The sequence below is a fragment of the Scyliorhinus torazame genome, chromosome 9 (assembly GCF_047496885.1).
Source record: "Scyliorhinus torazame isolate Kashiwa2021f chromosome 9, sScyTor2.1, whole genome shotgun sequence".
NCBI classification, from domain to species: Eukaryota; Metazoa; Chordata; class Chondrichthyes; order Carcharhiniformes; family Scyliorhinidae; genus Scyliorhinus; species Scyliorhinus torazame.
In genome coordinates this window covers 139,473,854-139,494,641 of record NC_092715.1, presented here as the reverse complement: position 1 = coordinate 139,494,641, position 20,788 = coordinate 139,473,854, and the positions used below count along the sequence as shown (strand labels likewise).

At 45.5% G+C, this 20,788-nt stretch overlaps 1 protein-coding gene across 6 annotated transcripts in view; it reads right to left on the bottom strand.

Moving 5' to 3' along the window:
- znf608 (zinc finger protein 608) overlaps nucleotides 1-20,788 on the bottom strand; it is a 121,827-nt gene that overhangs the window by 17,742 nt on the left and 83,297 nt on the right. The window lies entirely within an intron of this gene.

Below are 20,788 nucleotides of genomic sequence, written 5' to 3'. Positions count from 1 at the left end.
CCAGGCACAATGCTGCAATGATAGGAAGATGCTGGAACCAAGAGCAGAGGACATCTGGGGAGGTCTTGGCCTCTGGGGTGCGAGAGGGAGTTCTGGGGATCTCTGGGCCTTGCGAGAGTTGGGTGCTCCCAGTCAGGGGGGGTTCTGATGGAGGCACTCAGCACCCCCTCCCCATAAAAGTGCCATTACCCCGCCAGCATAAAAAATTAGTCTGGTTAGGAAAAGGTCCTTACGTGGCGATTAAATGGCCACTTAAGGGCCTTAACTGGGGCAAGGGCAGGCTTCTCCAATCCCCCAGGCCCTGCCCCACCTAGATGAGGATATTGCAGGAATGTTGTGACCTGCTGCCAACATTGTGTTGTTGCTGCCTGTTTACTGTTCCAACACCTATTTGGTTTTATTTGTGTAACTAAACTGCTGTGATTTAATGCTTGTACCGTTTGGTTTTGTCCAATTGTAATTTTAAAAAATAAATTTAGAATACCCAATTATTATTTTTTCCCCAATTTAGCGTGGCCAATCCACCTAACCTGCACATCTTTGGGTTGTGGGGGTGAAACCCACGCAGACATGGGGAGAATGTGCAAATTCCACACGGACGGCGACCCAGGGCCGGAATTGGAACGCCATAGCCACTGCGCCACATGCCACCCTCCAATTGTAATGTTTACTGTTTAATAGACAAAATATTCCCAGGCCCTGCGCCCCCTCTCCCCCCAAAAAATATTCCCAGGCCCCCTCTCCCCCCCAAAAAATATTCCCAGGCCCCCTCTCCCCCCCAAAAAAAATATTCCCAGGCCCCCTCTCCCCCCCAAAAAAAATATTCCCAGGCCCTGCGCCCCCCCCACCGTAAAATTGCTTCCAGTGGCGGACGGGCGGGGTCTATGCAATGTCACGCTTCCCCGCTGGGGGTGGAATGTGTAAAACTGGCCCTGGGAGTCCTCTGTACTTTTCTGCAATGCACTTAATACACATTTGTTTTCTAGGACTGTGGTTTTGCCTTCTTCCTCTTTCTGGCTTCACTGACCTCAAGTCAAGACCGACAGGAAATTGTTTTTTCTCGTGTGTAATCGAGATACGGCTGACAGAAGGAAATGGTTCTTGCGACGTCCTGCTGTAAAACGGCAACACTCACCTCTTAATTTTTGCTATTATTACACGTAATTGCTTTTGCTTGGCAAGCTGCCAGCACACACTGAGCTCGTCTGCAGAACTAAAAAGCTCTTTCTGCGCTGACCATGAGCAATCTGTGAACTTCTCCTTTCTGATGTTTAGTGAAGGTGGATGGGGGAGGGGAGAGATCAACCCCCTAGCCTTTCCACAGCAGATTCACACCAATCAAACTCCATCTCTCAGCTCTCATTCACATCTCATTGCTTCCTCGCCTGAATTCTTGTCGAAGTTTTTTCCCCCTTCCGCAAGCAAAATCAATGCAACCATCTGAATTGTGAAATGATTTGATATGGTCTTCCGCACAAATTACTACTGTCCATTACTCAACACAAAATAACTTCCTTTTCAAACTAATGGATTTAAATTGAATGCGTGAGCGCCATTATGCCCAATTCTGGGAGTGTGATTAAATGGCATCCAATGCAAGCTGCATCACTGGACCTCTTTCTCTATGCCTTCAGTCTGCATGCAATGCTGCTCTGCTGCTGGTTCCCACATCCTCCTCCCGGCGTTTTGCTTTGTACAATTGTCATCAAGTAGCTACCGTGCATGTGTCCTTTTCGCCTACTAAATTAGAATTACGTATCATTTCATATGGTTTATTTCTCATTTCATTCATCTTTCTCTTAGCAACATAGGCGGGGCGACAGCGGACAGATGGACCTCTTTTAAAGAAGAAAAATATTCATTTCAAGGACCTGCTGAATTCTCATCAGTGTTTTCCTATCTTCACGCTTGCAGGGTACAGATACTCGCAACCCAATGTACTGCGCTCCTCATGAGGAATTTATATTTTACAACGGTTTTCCTTTTTTTCTCTCCCCCTTATTCAGTCTGAAAGCAGAGATATTTAGAAGTTGATCTGCTGCGGAAAGTCTGCATCTTATCAGAGCTGAACTTCAGAGCTGTTCACCTGCGCAGCCTTCAGTCCTAGAGTTTCATCCAGAACTGAACAAAGGCCACAAAACGCCTCGCCTCCGCTGCAGTCCCGGGGAAAGCGGCCAACACCTTCCCCAGCTCGCCCAGGTCCCCAAAGGCCTGTGAACAGAACCATCCCGCAATGTAAATCCCCAAAGAGCTGCCAGAATGCTGCTGTGGGGGAGAGCCCGTGCACACACCCGCGTCTTGCTCTCGGGGTCACACTGCTGCGTGTGGTGAGGTGAGGAAGCAGCACAGGGCGAGCACAGGCCATGCCACAAGGACCTGGAACAAGGTGTCTGCAATCAACTCCCCCCCCCAAACTCCCTCCCACAGAGAGAAACTCCCCCCCAATCTGGAAAATGTCTGAACTGATGGGCAGCTCAAACTCCTCTCACAACACTACGGCACCGCGGACCTCTCGGCTGCGTTAAATTCTTCAACATGTCAACAATATTTACAGCACTAATGCATCTGTATGGCCAGAGGGTTTGTTTTTGTTGGTCTCTCTCTCCCATCCCAGAGATTGCGAGTTCCAGTCACAAGTGACTGCAGCAGCTGTGGCCGGGGGAGGGGAGACAGACAAACCTGTCATTAAAAATGCCTAAACAACAAAAAAAAAAGCTTCAGGATTTGTAAAGAGAAGGGGACAAGCGAGCCCTTTTCAGAGCTGCCGCTGCAATAAAATAGCGGAAGACGAAAGAGCAGTGGAGACGCTTCACATTTGTCTGCAGTGAAAGCCTTTGTTTAAAGTATTTCCCTCCAGGGCTTTGCGCGGCCGGCCGGGCCCAAGCAGCCGCTTTATTGGCCGAGTCCCGCTGCGAGCACGGCGAGTGGATTGGCTTTCCCTCAGCTCTGCAGCACAAAGAGATCGGGGCGCCTGAGGAAGACAACACTGCAGCACCACAAAGCGAGAGAGACAACACTGCAGCACCACAAAGCGAGAGAGACAACACTGCAGCACCACAAAGCGAGAGAGACAACACTGCAGCACCACAAAGCGAGAGAGACAACACTGCAGCACCACAAAGCGAGAGAGACAACACTGCAGCACCACAAAGCGAGAGAGACAACACTGCAGCACCACAAAGCGAGAGAGACAACACTGCAGCACCACAAAGCGAGAGAGACAACACTGCAGCACCACAAAGCGAGAGAGACAACACTGCAGCACCACAAAGCGAGAGAGACAACACTGCAGCACCACAAAGCGAGAGAGACAACACTGCAGCACCACAAAGCGAGAGAGACAACACTGCAGCACCACAAAGCGAGAGAGACAACACTGCAGCACCACAAAGCGAGAGAGACAACACTGCAGCACCACAAAGCGAGAGAGACAACACTGCAGCACCACAAAGCGAGAGAGACAACACTGCAGCACCACAAAGCGAGAGAGACAACACTGCAGCACCACAAAGCGAGAGAGACAACACTGCAGCACCACAAAGCGAGAGAGACAACACTGCAGCACCACAAAGCGAGAGAGACAACACTGCAGCACCACAAAGCGAGAGAGACAACACTGCAGCACCACAAAGCGAGAGAGACAACACTGCAGCACCACAAAGCGAGAGAGACAACACTGCAGCACCACAAAGCGAGAGAGACAACACTGCAGCACCACAAAGCGAGAGAGACAACACTGTAGCACCACAAAGCGAGAGAGACAACACTGCAGCACCACAAAGCGAGAGAGACAACACTGCAGCACCACAAAGCGAGAGAGACAACACTGCAGCACCACAAAGCGAGAGAGACAACACTGCAGCACCACAAAGCGAGAGAGACAACACTGCAGCACTACAAAGCGAGATATATACATATACATGGGGGCAGCACGGTAGCATTGTGGATAGCACAATTGCTTCACAGCTCCAGGGTCCCAAGTTCGATTCCGGCTTGGGTCGCTGTCTGTGCGGAGTCTGCATGTTCTCCCCGTGTCTGCGTGGGTTTCCTCCGGGTGCTCCGGTTTCCTCCCACAGTCCAAAGATGTGCAGGTTAGGTGGATTGGCCATGATAAATTGCCCTTAGTGTCCAAAATTGCCCTTAGTGTTGGGTGGGGTTACTGGGTTATGGGGATAGGGTGGAGGTGTTCTTGGGTAGGGTGCTCTTTCCAAGAGCCGGTGCAGACTCGATGGGCCGAATGGCCTCCTTCTGCACTGTAAATTCTCTGATAAATTCTATGTTTCCAGTGACTCGAAAGAATCCAAATCAGAGCCTGCAAAGAAATCAATTTTTTTAAAACTGTCAGTGTTCATCCCTGACTGAAAGGCAGCCCTGGTCCCTTTCGGAATCAAATCAAGCACCAGTCCCCTGGCTGATTATAGTTCAATTTAGGAGCTTGCTGCCCCCCCCCAAAAAAAACACCGCGCATCAAATTAACATCTCTCCCCCCTCGCAGCTAACGGTGAACGGGCACCCACCATGGCTGCACCTTATGCAAATGGTACATTTTCCACAAGAAGGCCGCAGACCTGCTGCCGCTTATTGTTGAAGGAGCCGTGCCAGCTCTGGAATTCCAAACATCTTCACGTAAACAGCCTCTGACCTTTTTTTTCTGCTGGGGGTTTACTGAAGCATGCCGCATGCCGCCATGCCCTTTTAACCACAGGACTCATAAAAAATTACACTGTTAAATTACAGCCACTAACACCATACACTGGAGGCCCTGTCAGAGCTCCTCCACTCAACACTTCCCAGTCTGTTCACCCCCTGACAAATTTAGCAGTGGAGTGCAGTAAGGAATCATTCCGTAGCTCGCAGACCAAACAACCCTAAATGCTTCTCAGTATTTAGATAATGTCAAGACAAATAAAGCTTTATGAAAAAAATGCAGACTGGCAAGTCTGTTCAGCTTTCAAACAGGCAAATAAAGACTGACTACAAAAACATGTTTTTCTTCAGTGACAGACTGCACAAGGCGGTGAAAATTTACGATCGTTTTGCATACGTGGAAAAAACACCAATTTCACTTGCATTAGTTATTTATAGATAAAAGTGTTTTGGGCTGAGGGGTCTTTGTCCTGGATGAACAATGGTGCTCCGTGTCCAATTGCACAGTACTAAATTTCTACATGTAAACCGGTAGTGGGTGGGCATGCCAAACACTCCCAGTTAAATGCTGTATAAAAGGAAGGGAATTAAGAGCATGCAAGATCCTTCACTATTTTATCTTATTAATTGAATAACAGATATTTAGTTAAGTGATATAACGAAGTGCAGCTAGAGGCAACTAACAAGGAGCAATGCCGTACATATTTAGCCTGGTAGCCAAAAGAACTACAGCAAGGTTTGCAAAAATTGTACTGGAGGACAAATGAACAACACATTTCCTACTGCTTAGTGCATATTAAAGTAAACCTGCTTCAGGAGATTCAAGTTAATCAGGCATTTCAATTTGTGCCGACAACAGACTGAATTCCAGGGTCCACTGAACTACCCTCTCATTGTATTGTATTTTGATATTGACATGGGTGCCAAGTGATTGGCGTCCTCATTGTATTGTCCTTGTATTTTGATACTGTCAATAAACTAGAATATTCCAGAGAAATACCCTATCTGGGAGAAGAAACAGGTGGCTGAAGTTTCACACACATTAATTTGATCACTGTAATTCCCGCCATCAGCAAGAACACGGTGCACATACCGTTTGCCGGCGTGTGCTGGGTTTCTCCCGCCATTCTGTGTCCACCCCCTGCTCGCTCCCGTTTCTCATGTCCTTCAGGGAGAGGGGAGGAGCAGTGAGGAGTGGGAAGAAACAGTGAGTGGGTGGGAGTTGGGGGAAGTAGAAAATCAATGGCAAAGCCCTCTCCTCCGCCATTAGGGTTCCTGACCCACAAATGGTCACACCATTTCGGCTGGGCCTAAGCCCACAGAATTCTACCCTTTGTGCCTAAAAAGACAAGGGCGCGAATGCTCCACCCACTGGGATTCTCTTTTCCTGCTGGCAGCACACCCACCTTTGGGTTTCCCAATGCCGTGGGGTGGCTTCAATGGGAAATCCCGTTGACAAGCAGTGGGAAGAGAGAATCCTGCCGCCAGCAAACGGCACGCTGCTGGCAAACACACAGCTGGGGGACCTGAGAATCCCGCCCAAGGTGATAGCCTCCACTTTGTTGGCACAGGAGATGAAAAGAAAGATCTGCTCCTCAATAAAGGAAAATAGAAGTTTCTGTAAATCAACCTGTTCATGCAAATCCTGCTCCAAATCTGGAGTAAGGAACTAACCTGACTCCAAAGAGGCAAAAAATGACACTTGCTGTAACATGCCGTGGCAAACTTTATGAGCGGGGATTTTATGGAGCTTCGGGATCTTCGAGCCAGCAGATGCCCAGCATTGCTTCCTCTGCGAAGACCCGCTGGTATTCAGTGGTCAGAGGTAGGCTTTCCCCGGGATCCAGGATCCCAGAGCTGAAATCCCACCCCCAAATGGTGTTGGCCAATCAGAGGAAACAACTCTTTTGTTCATCAGCCCGGTCAACAGCCACCCAACGTCCAAGATTGAGGAGCAGCCCAGGCCAGAGGTAAGATTTGGTGGGAGAGGTTTCCCAAGATAAGCGTCGCAGGGGAGGGGATTGGCAGCAAGGACAGGCTGGCAGTCAGCATACCCCCCATTCTCTCCCCTCTTCACTGGAGACCACAAGCAGCCTGCATGGCTGCTTGTCATGTTCCCCAAATGGTGACAGGCCTGCGGCGGTGGGATGAGGCCCTTAAGCGGTTATTAATTGGCCACTGCGCGGGAAGTCCGTCTACAGGCCTTCCTACTCCAGGTTGATTAAATGCTCTCTCTGCCTCTAACACCCCACAATAGAGAGCATAAGGTTCCCCCTGAGTTTTCACACTTGAATGGAGTGTAAATCCAGTGCAATGTCAACCACCATCACAGACAGATTTATGTTTTCTTCCAGCCTGTTTTGTATGTGAAGGGTTTATGTTTTTGAACCCTCACAGCGAGTATACCAATTTAAGTCATTCCAACAGCAAGCATTTTTGTGACTTTAAAAATAAAATGGTTATTTATTGTCACACGCTTGGCCTAGAAGATTAAAAATGCAACAGGAGCGATTCAGTGATCCAGTTGCGTCAGACACGAATCCGGGCGCAACGGGTGAATTGCGCAAAAGCCTCAAATTGGGTTCGCTGGGCGTGATCCAGATCTGAATATTAAAATGAATCTATCCGCGATGCCAGTGAGGATGGCAGTGAGGGGGGGGCACAAAAACCCCAATGCCGGTGATGTTGGGAGGTGGGTGACCTTTACGGTCACTTTGAGATAGAGGTGCCCCGACCTCTGTGAAGCTGGGCTTGCCGGCGTGTTATGCACCACCATTCTCACAGCTGGTGCAAAAAAATGAATACACGCCAGGCGATTGCGATGGGTATCGCGCCTTTGCACCAATTTACGTGTTTTATGCCTTCACCATTTTTTGACAGAATTCTGTCCTTGGTGGGTGTAATCTTCCAGCCTCGTTCTGCCCTACTCGGCACTTGACAAGGCCATTAAATTTCACGAGAGACCTCTCACCTACGGCGCTGAGGACCCAGGTTCAAATCCCGGCCCTGGGTCACTGTCCGTGTGAAGTTTGCACATTCTCCCCGTGTCTGCGTGGGTTTCGCCCACACAACCCAAAAGATGTGCAGGATAGGTGGATTGGCCACGCTAAATTGCCCCTTAATTGGAAAAAATAATTGGGTACTCCAAATTTATTTTAAAAAAGAATCAGGCCCGGGGGTGCCATGCCCTTTTGAGGTGGGGTGCAGGACGATCTGAGGACCCCCTAATTGGTAAATTAGGGTGTGGGGAGGCGGGGATGGTGTGGAGTGGGGCCGAGAGCTCATCAGTGCAGAAAATGAGTCTAAGTGTTGGGCGTTCCTCGCTGGGGTCCAAAAAAGGAGCAGAGTCACGTTTAATAGTGGGGCTGTTCTCAGCATTGCAAACAACTGGAACATGACACAGGTGTAAAGTGTGACCATCACTGGAACATGACACAGGTGTACAGTGTGACCATCTGGAAACTCTTTAAACTTACCGGCAATCAACATAAGTATTTCGATAATGTGGTGCCCAGGCTGGGAGGAATCTCTGTAGAAACGAGGTATTGCATGTTTACCACCTTCTCCCCACAGCATAGCCCGTTTGATATGGAGATCCCATTTATGGAATTTTAAAAACAAATTTCTTTGAGGTCCATACCACAATCACAGCCTAGATCCCCCGGTGACTGGGCGTACTCCACCCACCAAACACTAGGTCCCACTGAAGGCCTGGGCATGGGAATCTCTAACGTGGGGACTCTCCATCCTGCCCAATCTACTCCTAACAGAACATTAAGAACAACTTTATTGCAAGGCCAGGACCCAGTGTATTCAGGTGCCAGACTAGCTAGTCTTTGGCTGTTCTGTTACAGCAATATGGTATAATTGCTGTGGATTTCTGGGGCCTGCATTTTGTACTATACCTGACTAAAGGTACTTTATTGGTGATTACGGGTCTGTCATGGTCATGGAAGTAATAGAGTCGTTTGAAATGACAAATTGAGAATATCACACAAGAAGCACCTTAGATTAGATGAGATTTAGATTTATTGTCACGGGTACGAGGTATAGTGAAAAGTATTGTTCTGTGTACAGTCCAGGCAGGTCGCTCCATACATGAATACATAGACCATAGGATACATAATGAAAATACATAAATGTAGATAAAGGGTGAAGTACATGAATATTGTGCTACAACTGCAGAGAAGATGCGTAGAAAGATCAGTTCAGTCCATAAGATCAGTTCAGACCCTAAAAGGGCCATTCAGGAGTCTGGTAACAGAAGGGAAGAAGCTGTTTTTGAATCTATTGGTGCGTGTTCTCAAACTTTTGTACCTTCTGCCTGATGGAAGAGGTTGGAATTGAGAATAATCCGGGTGGGGGTGGGGGGTCTTTGATTATGCTGCCCGCTTTCCCAAGGCAGTGGGAGGTATAGACAGAGTCAATGGATGGGAGGCCGTTTAGCGTGATGGACTGGTCTGTGTTCACGATTCTGTAGTTTCTTACGGTCTTGGGCCAAGCAGTTGCCATATCAAGCTGTGATGTAGCCAGATAGCGTTGATGTGGATGGATGAGGACAGATTGTTGGTGATGTTTACACCTGGGAATGTGAAGCTGTCCACCAACTCCACCTCGGCACTACTGATACAGATAGGGGCATGGACAACACTTCACTTTTTGAAGTCGATGACCAGCCCCTTCGTTTTTCTGACATTGAGGGAGAGATTGTTGTCATTGCACCATGCCACTAGGTTCTTTATCTCCCTCCTGTACTCTGACTTGCCGATGTTTAAGATCCGTCCCGCGAGGGGCGGCTTGTGGCACAGTGGTTAGCACTGGGACTATGGCGCTGAGGACCCGGGCTCGAATCCCGGCCCTGGGTCACTGTCCGTGTGGAGTTTGCACATTCTCCCCGTGTCTGCGTGTTTAAAAATAAATAAATTTAAGAGTACCCAATTCATTTTTTCCAATTAGGGGGCAATTTAGCGTGTTCAATCCACCTACCTTGCACATCTTTGGGTTGTGGGGGCGAAAACCACGCAAACACGGGGAAAATGTGCAAACTCCACACGGACAGTGACCCAGAGCCGGGATCGAACCTGGGACCTCGGCGCCGTGAGACTGCAGTGCTACCACTGCGCCACCGTGCTGCCCGTCTGCGTGGATTTCATCCCCACAACCCAAAGATGTGCAGGATTGGTCACGCTAAATTGCCCTTTAATTGGAAAAAAAATAATTGGACACTCTAAATTTTTTTTAAAAGGTCCGCCCCACTACAATCGCGTCATCAGCAAACCTGTAGATGGAATTGGAGCTGAATTTTGCCACACAGTCATTTGTGTACAGGGAGTATAGTAGGGAGCTAAGTACCCAGACTTGCGGGGCCCTTGTATTGAGGACGATCGTGGAGGAGATGTTGTTTATCCTTGCAGATTGTGGTCTGTGGGCAGGAAGTTGAGGATCCAGTTGCAGACGGAGGAGCCAAGTCCTAGGTTTTGGAGCTTTGATGTGAGCTTGGCTGGGGTTATGGTGTTGAAGGCGGAGCTGTAGTCAATGGAAAGCTGTGTGGTGTGCACCAGTGAGTGTCCCAGAAGCCTCTCCACTAAATTGCCCAACCGAGGTGAAAAGAAGTCTGACATAGATGTCCTTGTTGTTGAGATGCTCCAGGGATGAGTCTCGGGCCAGGAAGATAACATCTGCTATGGCCCGGTTGTGGCCGTATGCAAATTGAATACGGATCAAGGCATTCTGGAAGGTTGGAGTTGATGTGTCTCATGACCAACCTCTCGAAGCACTTCATAATAATAGATGTCAGGGCTTATGTGATTGTCTAACACATTACCTCAAGTGATATTTTCTATTATTTCATATTGCTGCCAATATACAAAGTAGCTCACTGACAACACTGCTGATATTGCTTTTTTGCACTTTGGTGTTAAATAATTGTCTGGGTAGAGCACATAAAGAAACACCGACTGGGAATATTGTCAGTCTGGAATGAAGCACGCACGTCCATGTCCAAAAGGAAAATCTGTCCCCTTACAGCTAGTTAAGATGGTAAAAGGCTACAGCACTGGTACATGTGGCTGCCTTATGCCCTGTACAACTAATTGTTCTGTGAGAACTGCAGGAGTTCCTTATACAAGTACAACATTCCTAGATATAATTGTGCTTCACAGTTTTGATCATTTAGGCCAGAGAAATGTCAATTATTGCTTAGCGTCAAACTATCTTGAGTACAAAGTGGTGATTAGTAACCCCTTGTATTGCTAAGGTCCAAGCTTATCTGAACAAATAATGTGTTGCAGTACAGTGGAGGGTAACAGCACGAGGAGGAATAGAATGAAACACTTTATGCTGTGGAGCACATTATGCCATAAATTGTAGGGCTGACTGTCATTTGTCTTTTGTGAAAGAACAGATGAACGCCACTAGATTATTACTGATTGTCTCATGACTACAATTGCTCATTTACCAAAAATGGAAAAGGAATGTTTGAGAATAATCTAATGCAGTGCAGTAAATATTTTTGTTATAATTGGAACACATACCAATGTTTAGCAAACAGAAATATATACGTTACATTTGCTGTCACCGCTTTTCAGGCTAAGAAAACCGTAAAGCATGAGTGTATGTTTTAAAATAAACTTGGCTGGGCAATAGAAGTTTCTCAGATTTATTGCTTCAGAAATGGTTCGCACATTGACATTTAGGGGAACAGTGCACTCTTGTTGGAAAACTACTGTGGTTATTACAGAACCAACAATGAGAGGCATACAACAGCCATATATACATCTTAAGGTCAGGGTTTCACTGTATTAACAAGACAGCTTCCCCAATTGCCCAGCAAAGGTATTTAGCTGAGCCCTACAATGGGTGAAATCTCAGGTGAAATCCTTGGGCTATGTACAGCTGGCCTTGGCACATTTGCGTTAGAGAGGGGGAAAAATTAATTGGCCAGATTTTCCAATCCTCATGGATATCCACTGGTCTTGCCTAAAAGTACCGAAATATGAACATGGTGTGTGACGTCAGCTGCTGTCAAATAGTGCAGCACGGTAGCACAAGTGGATAGCACTGTGGCTTCACAGCGCCAGGGTCCCAGGTTTGATTCCCCACTGGGTCACTGTCTGTGCAGAGTCTGCACGTTCTCCCCGTGTCTGCGTGGGTTTCCTCCGGGTGCTCCGGTTTCCTCCCACCGTCCAAAGACGTGCAGGTTAGGTGGATTGGTCATGATAAATTGCCCTTAGTGACCAAAAAGGTTAGGAGGGGTTATTGGGTTCCGGGGATAGGGTGGAAGTGAGGGCTTAAGTGGGTCGGTGCAGACTCGATGTGCCGAATGGCCTCCTTCTGCACTGTATGTTCTATGTTCTAAAAGTGCGCCGCATAGTTGAATAGTGTTAACATGGGCTCAATACTAGAGGCTAATTGTATCCCTGGAAAGAGTCAACATCAAGGAAAAGCAGCAAGGAAAAAGGGTCAAATCAGGGTGGCACGGTGGCGCAGTGGTTAGCACTGCTGCCTCACGGCACCGCGGACCCGGGTTCGATCCCAAAACTCCCGTGTGGAGTTTGCACATTCTCCCCGTGTTTGCGTGGGTCTCACCCCCACAACACAAAGATGTGCAGGGTAGGTGGAGCAGCCACGCTAAATTGCCCCTTAATTGGAAAAAATAGAATTGGGTACTCTAAATTTATTATTAAATTAACCTCATATCTGGTTGGCTAGTGCTTCTTTCACCAATGTTTCCTGTTATCCTTAAATTCTGAAACTATACAGCTCTCCAGGACACTTAGGCAATGTGTTTGAAAAAGGCTGCATTCACACACCTCTGCTTGCATAATTACATAGGGCTTGATTCAACAAAAGGGGAACAAAGTCCCATAGCGAGTGGATTTAGCCGTGTGTTTCCTGGCGCACGCAACGCTGGGAAACACATGGCTGTTCAACACAACTCGCGTTGTATAAGGGGCCTCAGTTGGGAACGCGCGGCCGAGGCGGCACAAAACCCTGTTTTGTACACTGGGGAGCTCCGCTCGCTGGAACTCCCCGGTGTTGCGAGAGATCGGGATGCCATCCGAGACCCCCGAAGCGATCCCGGCTCCCTCTAGCCCAAACACACCCCAGGCCCGATTGCACAGGCATAAAAAATACCAGCATAGCATCTTGGCAGTGCCAACCTGGTACCACCCATGCCAGCTGGCAGTCACCTGGACATCTTGGCAGTGCGAGGTTGGCATGCAGGTGGATACCAGAGTGCCAGGCTGGCACTGCTAAGGTGCCCAGGTGGCACCAGCAGTACCAGGGCACCACCCTGCCTTAAGGGCATGCAGCTGGGGCCTCCAATCCCCTGGAGGACCCCCATGAATGACATTCTGTCTGGTCCCCGTTTGTGGAGTCCAGTGCTTAACAGCGCTCACCTAAGGTCTCCGAGGCGAAGGGGGTGAATCCCAAAGCCTCAGGTACCGTGAGAATCTGCACATTCGGCTGATTCTAATATGCTCTAATATACAGATTTGCCAAAATGTGATCCCGCACATTGTGGGCGAGATTTACATCGCAATGGCTCATGAGATTACGTTGAATCTCACCAGGCGTTGCGAGTCGGGGCGATGCCGGGAGCAGGGTCTCCCTGCTTTTATTGGCCACCCTGCACTTCTGGTAGAGCGTGCCAATTGTGCGAACAACTGAAAAGTATCACCAGCCACCAAAGCAACGTTTGTTAAATGTCAACTCTCCCCCATCTTTATCTGTAATTTTCAAGTAAAACTTGTTCTCAATTGCAGAGAACAGAGTAACCACTGAAGTAAAACTCCAACACAAAAAGGAAGAATGCTTGCCATTGGGGACTGTGTGTTCCAATGCAATGAGATTTTCATCACTGTCATATCTCTGCAGCCTTTGTTCTGCTGCCTGATGTGTAATATTGATCCCCGAAAAAATCATTGCAGTTCTGAGAAAATGACATTCAAGCTTATTCACTGCTTAAGCACAGGCACATTTCTGAGTGGTTAGCCTTTATGGTTCAAAATTACCTCAGAAACAGGCATCCCCCCACCACTCTCCCAAAACATGGCCAGTTGCAACCACCTCTTTTGTGGGAAGGGATTGAGGACTCTAAACAAGATGTGGAAATTAACTGCAGGTTGAGATAAGCCTCAAATTAAATTATTCCTTTCAGCTACAAGATCAGCATCCCCTAATCACTTGGTTGACGTACGTAGAGAAACCCACAATCACAGCTCCAATTTACCTAAAGTAAAAAATAAGGCTTGTGTCTCATCACTCGAATTAAATCCCGATCACTGACAAGTGTAATACAAGAGTCTTTGGGAGATGCCCAACAAAAATCGGCTACCAAGCCCCATGGTTAAAAAATCATCACCATATCATACATATGGATTTGTATTAATAAACATAAAAACTTACATTAATAGAGTGTTTTTCTTGTCTTCAAGACGTTCTGAAAGCACTGGACGACCAAAGGATTACATTTTTTGTCGTGCAATCACAGTTATTTTGTTGGCTAGCATGGCCATCCCACAAAATGATACTAATGACCAGTTAAGCTGGTAAAAATGCCCAAATCAAGTATTGCTGGTGCCAGAAATGTGAGATATATGCAAGTTAATAGGTGGATTTGAGCTTCATATCTGACCACTGAAGTTCCATGCTGCACAATTATAAAACCCATTGAGACATACATCTGGCCACTCCTGTCATAGATTGCAAATATATTTGATTCTGAACTTGGCAAATGTGATCAATTTTAATATGGCGTTAAAGGCCAAATGAGTAACAAAGATGCAAATTAAGAATGGTTTCACTTCTATTTGAATGACAATAACTGAATTTTATTTTGCATATTGACTCCTCTTTTGGACAACCAGAAAATGTTGTCCAAATTACACACTGTCCAGAAATGGGTACGTCCTTGAAAAGGACACAAACATAGACACCCGAACCACGGAGTTCTGGAACAAGACTGCTTTAGTAAATAAATAATAAATTAAGGGAGTCTTGTAAATTGAAAGATAAGGTAAAATGCAGAAGTGGTTCTTTAAAAATAATTACACTGCAACAGCAAAACACAATGGTATTTTTGTATTTCTCAAAAACCTTTGCTAAATGTCACTGAAATGATACTTCTGCCTGATGAGAGTTTTGGTCCATCCTCTATACAGTTCAAGGCCTTTTACCCACAGCCATTTTCTTTCATTTCAAACTCAAAAAGCCTTTTGATTAATCCCATGAGCTGACCTTTAAACTTTTCTTCAAGGACTTCCACTCTCTGTAAATCACACACACAATTAAATATCAATATCCTATCCATATTAATAAGCCTCATTGTACTCCATGGATGAGTGGGAACTGGTAGCATAGCTGGAGCTTCCCTCCTCCATTCCCACCGCATTATGAAAGCCACAACTGCCCTTTCTTACAGCTTTCCCTTACTGCTATCCTTCTACACGGCTGCACATCAATTATCATGAACACTCACATGCAAGGCTTTCATCTCTTCTGTCACGGTTGCTTCCTGCAGCTTCATTAATTATAGGATCACTGCAACTGTTTACTGTAAAAGATTTTATGCCATTATCCACCAAACCAAGGCTCCTAAGAGCTGAATCCTTCCCTTCACAAAATATTCAGATTTGGTGTTACCCTAACGCCTTCTTTTTCCTTTATAAATTTAGAGTACCCAATTCATTTTTCCAATTAAGGGGCAATTTAGTGTGGCCAATCCACCTACCTTGCACATCTTTTGGGTTGTGGGGGCGAAACCCACGCAAACACTGGGAGAATGTGCAAACTCCACAAGGAGTGACCTAGGGCTGGGATTGAACCTGGGACCTTTGTGCCGTGAGGCAGCAATGCTAACCACTGTGCTACCGCGCTTTTAATGCCTTCTAAACATACAAATGCACACATGCACAAACACATATCACGCCGTATAAGGCCATTTACAATGTGGGGCATGGAGATTTAAGTAATTTTTATAAAGTGTTATTTTTAACCTTGTGATTGAAGTAGTATAGTTCCAAATGACAGAAACCAGTCATATTTACTAATAGTTTGCCTTAACTATTTTGTAACTTGTCAATCTGACTTTTTTTATTTTATTGCAGAGCTTTAATACATTGACATTTGTGACACTGTGTACAGAATTTTTTTTTTCTCTGTGATGTTAAGTCATTTATCAAAACATAACAAGATATCTGACTCTTCAACTGCTTGAATAAATGCCTTCCCATTATGCATCTTCACAAGAACATTACAAAAAACAAGTCAGACAAATTGCTTCAACAATCTTAATATTTTGACACTTGTTTTTTAAAAAATAAAACTTCTTTTGAAAGCTTTATTTAACAAAAATAAATTCTAGAATACTAAACTGTTTATAGTTCTATAGCTGCAGGGTTCATAACTTCCAACATGCCTGAAAGCACATTAATGTCTTTTTAAAAATGCTGTACAATTTGTGCCAGCCCCAGGCTCATTCTCAATCAGTTCCAAGTAAAACAAAAAGCATTCATAAGCCCTCCTGGCACCCAGCTGCTGTCTTCCTAAATCAGCACTCTCTTAACCAGCTCTTTATTAACACGGCCAAAGGAATAGCTTCTTTCAAAATGCAATGCCTCACTGACCACAGGCTTCAAATCATATTTACCTTTAATGCTGCAAAACCAAACAGAAAAAAAATAATAAAAGCCTTTTTCATATTTCAGAAGACTTTACACATGCTATTTATACTGTGAAGCGGTATTGAGATGTTTAAACCAAGCCCGTCTGGCTGTTCAGGTGTATAAAAGATCCCAGCAGGGGAATTCTCCTATTGCCCAGGCCAACCTTTATCCTTCACCAACACAACCAGGGGAGAAAATTGCAGATTAACTGCATTTAAGGTCATTTATCTCATCATTGTTTGTGGAACCTGGTGTACAATTTGTTTGCCGCCCTTGTCCACGTAACAGAGATTGCACTTCAAAAGTAGGTTGTTTGTCATGAAGTGTTTTGAGACATGATGAGGATGTGAACAGCTGTATTCAACTTCTTTCTATCACCTCCACACTTCAGTATATTTTCTTTTTTTAGAAATTTAGAGTACCCAATTATTTTTTTCCCAATTAAGGGGCAATTTAGCGTGGCCAAGCCACCTAACCTGCACATCTTTGGTTTGTGGGGGTGAAACCCACGCAGACACGTGGAGAATGTGCAAACTCCACACGGACAGTGACCCAGGCTGGGATTCGAACCCGGGTCCTCAGTGCCGCAGTCCCAATGCTAACCACTGAGCCACGTGCTGTCCTTCAGTATATTTTCTTAAAAATAGTCTCTGCTTTGCCGTCTATTAATTAGCCTAATCTTTTGGACAATTTATGTAAAATGTTCAGAACACACATGTTTTTGACCAGCGCAACCGAATAGGCCGAAGGGTCTTTTTTGCACTGTAGACATTTATGACTCTATACACACACCCACATACACACACACACACATACACACACATAAACACAGTAGGCTTATATTGAAAGTTTATTGACATTTTAAAAATTGTATGGAGAGGAGACTGCCATGTACATTGTGTTCATTAATCTCCCCTTAATCCCCAGTTTTAAATCATAATTATACGATTAGATGAAAGCCACTAACAGCTGTGTTTACTAATTCAGCAAGTGTTTAAAGTGAAAATGGCTACTGTACATGCCTTATTTTGTTCACAATGCACTGGGTTGCACAGTAATGTCAAGGAGAAATTACTTCAAAAGGTGCTTTTCCCTGCATGTGTTTCTTTAAATATAAATATAAATTATGTATATAGTAAGCACTGCTTTTCCATCCTTCAATCTCTCCTGCCTCACATTCCAAAGTTCCTTATCCTCAGCATAAAATTAAACTACAAGTGCTTCAATCATGTGCTTAGAGACCCAGAGCTTTTCTGTAAACAAGACTAATGGAGTGCAACTAATAGACTTCTCCAGGAGCATGGCTAGTTAACAGGATCTTTGTCAGCAGTCATTGAAGCAAAGTTGCCTTTTGCTTGGATAGTAGAAAGAGCACCATTCCCAGAAAAGCCTTCATTTTGCTGGTTACAGATTGACTTGCCTGAATATGTGTCAGCATTATACAATCAACACCTTATCTTCCTCATAGAGCACATGTACAATTCAAAAGCCCAGCTCTATTTACCACAGCCTCCCTCGAGTTCACAGGCAGTACAATACAATTCTGTAGTACTAATTGACCCTTTATCTCTCTACAATGCAATTGGGTAAAATTATTTTTTGCAAAGGAACAATAGCCAGCCACTTAAACCTGGTCCTAGCAGTAACAAAGCAGTGAATCAAACAAGAGTTGGAGACTCTTGGAAAAAGTAAAATTGATCAAATGCATCGGGATGCTACCAATCTTTCCCATTTCTTCCTGTGTGCTAACTATATTAGCGCACGTCCTGCCACAGAGACAAATCTTGGTCAATCAGGTCTATCCGTTGCTGGGAAGGTCACCTTCTGGTTTATCTTATAGTCCACTTCAGCAATTTCTTAAAAAAAGCTTTACTCATCAGTTCACATCTTTAGGTAATGCTGATCTCTGGTTGAATCCTCCAGATGCAGTCAGGAAAAATTACTTTGCTTTCGATTTGAATTTACCACCATATTATTGAAACATCACAGGGACAACGGAAGGTCTTTGGACCTTGTTATAAACTAAAGATTCTCTGCCTTATTTGGTGCCATGGTGGAAGAACATGGATTTCTGCAAAATGTGTAGTTCAAGTATTAAATCCATATTCTCTTTGATTTCATAGCCTCTGCTTTTCTTGGCAAGGTATGTTTACTATTGTTCCCTATTGTCTAGAATTACTCCAAAAGTTAATTGGTACCAAATAAATTCCCATTAAGAACAAAGAACAAAGAAATGTACAGCACAGCAACAGGCCCTTCGGCCCTCCAAGCCCGTGCCGACCATGCTGCCCGACTAAACTACAATCTTCTACACTTCCTGGGTCCGTATCCTTCTATTCCCATCCTATTCATGTATTTGTCAAGATGCCCCTTAAATGTCCCTATCGTCCCTGCTTCCACTACCTCCTCCGGTAGCGAGTTCCAGGCACCCACTACCCTCTGCGTAAAAAACTTGCCTCGTACATCTACTCTAAACCTTGCCCCTCTCACCTTAAACCTATGCCCCCTAGTAATTGACCCCTCTTCCCTGGGGAAAAGCCTCTGACTATCCACTCTGTCTATGCCCCTCATAATTTTGTATACCTCTATCAGGTCTCCCCTCAACCTCCTTCGTTCCAGTGAGAACAAACCGAGTTTATTCAATCGCTCCTCATAGCTAATGCCCTCCATACCAGGCAACATTCTGGTAAATCTCTTCTGCACCCTCTCTAAAGCCTCCACATCCTTCTGGTAGTGTGGCGACCAGAATTGAACACTATACTCCAAGTGTGGCCTAACTAAGGTTCTATACAGCTGCAACATGACTTGCCAATTCTTATACTCAATGCCCCGGCCAATGAAGGCAAGCATGCCGTATGCCTTCTTGACTACCTTCTCCACCTGTGTTGCCCCTTTCAATGACCTGTGGACCTGTACTCCTAGATCTCTTTGACTTTCAATACTTTTGAGGGTTCTACCATTCACTGTATATTCCCTACCTGCATTAGACCTTCCAAAATGCATTACCTCACATTTGTCCGGATTAAACTCCATCTGCCATCTCTCCGCCCAAGTCTCCAGACAATCTAAATCCTGCTGTATCCTCCGACAGTCCTCATCGCTATCCGCAATTCCACCAACCTTTGTGTCGTCTGCAAACTTACTAATCAGACCAGTTACATTTTCCTCCAAATCATTTATATATACTACAAAGAGCAAAGGTCCCAGCACTGATCCCTGTGGAACACCACTGGTCACAGCCCTCCAATTAGAAAAGCATCCCTCCATTGCTACTCTCTGCCTTCTATGGCCTAGCCAGTTCTGTATCCACCTTGCCAGCTCACCCCTGATCCCGTGTGACTTCACCTTTTGTACTAGTCTACCATGAGGGACCTTGTCAAAGGCCTTACTGAAGTCCATATAGACAACATCTACTGCCCTACCTGCATCAATCATCTTAGTGACCTCCTCGAAAAACTCTATCAAGTTAGTGAGACACGACCTCCCCTTCACAAAACCGTGCTGCCTCTCACTGATACGTCCATTTGCTTCCAAATGGGAGTAGATCCTGTCTCGAAGAATTTTCTCCAGTAATTTCCCTACCACTGAAGTAAGGCTCACCGGCCTGTAGTTCCCGGGATTATCCTTGCTACCCTTCTTAAACAGAGGAACAACATTGGCTATTCTCCAGTCCTCCGGGACATCCCCTGAAGACAGCGAGGATCCAAAGATTTCTGTCAAGCAATGCAACATTTTCTACCTCTCCAAGAGTATTGTTACTACCTCTAAAAGCAGTTGGACCTTATGGTTCCTCATTGCCACCACTCAGTTTAGTATAAAGATCAACTTGAACAGATAGTTTATTGACCTCTGTTGGTCATTTTGACTCTTCAAGTCATCTGCCAAAATCCCGCCCAGAGAAATTCCAATCTCTACAAATTCAACTTATGCCATAGGTCAAATAATGATCATATGTGCAGTCAATTAAAAATAAAAAGGAGAAGTTGTGGAAGTATTGTTGCTAGTCATTGCAAGGTTATCAAGTAAATAGTGTCCAACCATTGGGCAAGTGTTCCCATTTTGGATACAATTGGCAGTCCAGGTGCAAATTACAATCGATGCTGCGCTGGCTTTCGGAAGTGATCCTTCAAAAAAAAAAAAATTTAGAGTACCCAATTCATTTTTTCCAATTAAGGGTCAATTTAGCGTGCCAAATCCAACCCTGCACATCTTCGGGATGTGGGGGTGAGACCCACGCAAACACGGGGAGAATTGCAAACTCCACATGGACATTGATCCTGAGCTGGGGTCAAACCCGGGACCTCGGTGCCATGAAGCAGCAGTGCTAACCATTGCGCCACCAACAAAATGTTTACAACATTTTTTTAAAAGGTTCCCATTTAGGTGCTTGCTCCTTTTAAAAAAGCTTGAAGACTCTCCATGACGGTCTGGAAATGGGCACCATTAGTGGAAACTGACCATGATGAAACTGA